General features: G+C 33.2%; 1 non-coding gene across 1 annotated transcript; it reads right to left on the bottom strand.

Moving 5' to 3' along the window:
- Positions 1 to 1,541: 1,541 nt before the first annotated feature.
- Positions 1,542 to 1,705, bottom strand: LOC116152398 (U1 spliceosomal RNA). The gene has a single exon (XR_004136034.1). It is a non-coding gene; the product is annotated as a U1 spliceosomal RNA (small nuclear RNA).
- Between the last annotated feature and the right edge of the window lie 1,486 nt (positions 1,706 to 3,191).

Raw genomic sequence — 3,191 nt, 5'->3', positions numbered from 1 at the left:
ATCGGTGTGTGTATTGTTTGTTCCTTTATTGTTGAACAGGATTCTATTGTGTGGATATGACACAATGGGCTTATTTCCCTGTTGACAAAAACTGGGTTGTTTCAAGTTTTTAGCTATTTCACAAGTAAAGCTAGTATATATATTCCTAGACAAGAGTTTTCAACAACATGATTTTTAAAAAAATTGAAATATAGTTCATTTACAATGTTATATTAGTTTCAGGTACACAGCATAGTGATTCAGTATTTTCATAGTTTATATTCCACTTATAGATATTACAAAATAATGGCTATATTTCTTGTGCTGTACAATATGTATCCTTGTTGTGTATCTGTTTTATCCATAATAGTTTCTGTCTCCTGACCTCATAATCCTATCTTGTGCCTCCCCCTTCCCTCTTTTTCACTGGTAACCACTAGTTTGTTCTCCATGTCTGTGAGTCTCTTTCTGTTTTATTATATATATTAACTTGTGTTATTTTTAAGTATAAACATACAATGTAAGTGACAACATATAATATTTGTCTTTCTCTGTCTGACTTAATTTACTAAGCATAGTATTCTCTGGGCCGTGCTTATTGTTGCAAATGACAGCATTTCCATTTATATGGCTGAGTAATTCTTTATACATACACACCACATCTTCTTTATCCATTCATCTGTTGATGGACATTTGGGTTGCTTCTGTATCTTGGCTATTGTAAATAATGCTGTTATGAACATTGGATGCATTTTCTTTTTTTTTCTGAGTTAGTATTTTTAAGTAAGAGAGGAATTAGTGGGTCGTATGTTAGTTCTATTTTTAGTTTTTTGAAGAATTTTCATACTGTTTTCTGTAATGGCTGCACCAATTTACATTGGCACCAACGGTATACTAGGGTTCTCTTTTCTCCACAACCTCACCAACGTTTGTTATTTATAGACTTTAATGATGGCCATTCTGACAAGTATGAGATGATACCTCATTGTGATTTTGATTTGCATTTCCCCGGTGATCAGTCATGTTGAGCATCTTTACATGTGCCTATTGGATATCTGTATGCCTTCTTCGGAAAGGTGTCTATTCAAGACTTCTACCCATTTTTAAATCAGGTTGTTTGTTCCTTTGATATCGAGTTATATGAGCTGTTTATATATTTTGGATATTAATCCCTTATTGGTTATGTCACATGCAAGTATTTTCTCCCATTCAGTGGGTTATCTTTTTGTTTTCCTGATGGTTTCCTTTGCTGTGCAAAAGCTTTTAAGTTTAATTAGGTCCCATTTATTTATTTTTGATTTTTTCTTTTGCCTTAGGAAACAGATCTGAAAAAATTACTATAATTTTATGTAATAGAGTATTCTGCCTATGTTCTTTTCTAGGAGTTTTATGATTTAATATCTTCCATTTAGGCTTTGAATCTATTTTGAGTTTATTTTTATATATGGTATGAGGAAGTGTTCTAACCTCATTCTTTTACATGTTGCTGTCCAGTTTTCCCAGCACCACTTTTTGAAGAGACTATCTTTTCTCCATTGTGTATTCTTATTTGTTTTTGTTTTTAGGGGAAGGCACGAATGCAGTTCCCCACTACCACAAATTATGCGGTTGAGTTTCTCACATTTGGGGAAATTGCAGGGGTCAGCACAATGGGAGTGCAATGGATAAGCCTCACCCCAGGAAAACCACCTTTGTGATCATGGTGTCTCCCCTGCCATGTAAGTATCCATTGTATATTCTTCCTCCTGTGTCATAGATTACTTAACCATAAGTGGATGGGTTTATTTCTGGGGTCTCTATTCTGTTCCGTTGATCTATGGGTATGTTTTTTTGTGCCAGTACCATGCTATTTCAATTACCATAGCTTTGTAATATAGTCAGAAATCAAGAAATGTGATACCTCCAATTTTGTTATTTTATTCTCAGAATTGCTTTGGCAGTTTGGGGTCTTTTGTGGTTTGGTATAAATTTGCAAATTATTTTCTTCTAGTTCTGTGAAAAAGTCATAGTTTTTTAATGCAAATTGCATTAAATCTGTAGATTGTGTTGAGTAGCATGGACATTTTACAGTATTAATTCTTCCAAAAACACAACCTATCTTTCCATTTCTTTGTATCATCTTCAATTTCCTTCATCACAGTATTTTATAGTTTTCAGAGTATAGACCTTTCCCCTTTTTGATTAATTTTTTCCTTGGTATTTTATTCTTTTTGATGCAATTCTAAATGGGTTTGTTTGTTTTTTGCTTTCCTTCTGATATTTCATTATTAGTGTACAGAAAAGTAAGTGATTTATGTATATTCGTCATGTATCCTGAACTTTGCTGCATTTATTGTTAGTTGTAATAGCATTTGGTAGAGACTTTTGGGTAATCATGTTGTCTGCAAAGAGTAACAGTTTTACTGCCCTTCCAATTTTTATACCTTTTATTTCTTTTTCTTACCTACTGCTGTGGCTAGGACTTCCAATACCATGTCAAACAAAAGTAGTGATAGTGGGCATTCTTGTCTTTTTCCTGATTTTAGTGGAAAGGCTTTCAGCTTTTCACAGTTGAATATGTTGTTAGCTGTGGGCTGTTCATAAATAGGCTTTATTACATCTATATATGTTCCCTCGCTATACACTGATGAGAGATGTCATTATGAATGGATATTGATCTTTTTCAAATGCTTTTTCTGCATATATTGAGATGACCATGTGATTTTTTTTAATACTTCCTTTTGTTTAATGTGGTATATCACATTGATTGATTTGTGGATGCTGAACCATCCTTATGACTCTGGAATAAATCCCACTTGATCATGTTGCATGATCCTTTTTATATATTGTTGAATTTGTTTTCCTAATGTTTTGTTGATGCCTTTTGCATCTATATTCATCAAAGATAAGAGTCTGTAGTTTTCTTTTTTGGTAGTGTCTTTGTCTGGTTTTGGTGACCCAGTAGAAACAATGTGGGAATAGTTTCTTTTCAAATATTTTTTTTAATAGTTTGAAAAGGCTAGACATTAGTTCTTTTTGGTAGATTTCCCTGTGAAGCCATCTGATCCTGGACTTTGTTTGCTGGGAGTTTTTTGTTATAAAATCAATTTCACAACTAGTGATCTATCTGTTCAAATTGTGCATGCTTTCTTGATTCTCTCTTGGTAGGTTGTATGTTGCTAGAAATTTATCCCTCTCTTTTAGATTGTCCAACTTGTTGGCATGTACTATTT

The sequence above is a fragment of the Camelus dromedarius genome, chromosome 3 (genome assembly GCF_036321535.1).
Source record: "Camelus dromedarius isolate mCamDro1 chromosome 3, mCamDro1.pat, whole genome shotgun sequence".
NCBI lineage: Eukaryota > Metazoa > Chordata > Mammalia > Artiodactyla > Camelidae > Camelus > Camelus dromedarius.
The sequence above is the reverse complement of the archived record's forward strand: the minus strand, read 5'-3'. Positions and strand labels throughout refer to the sequence as shown.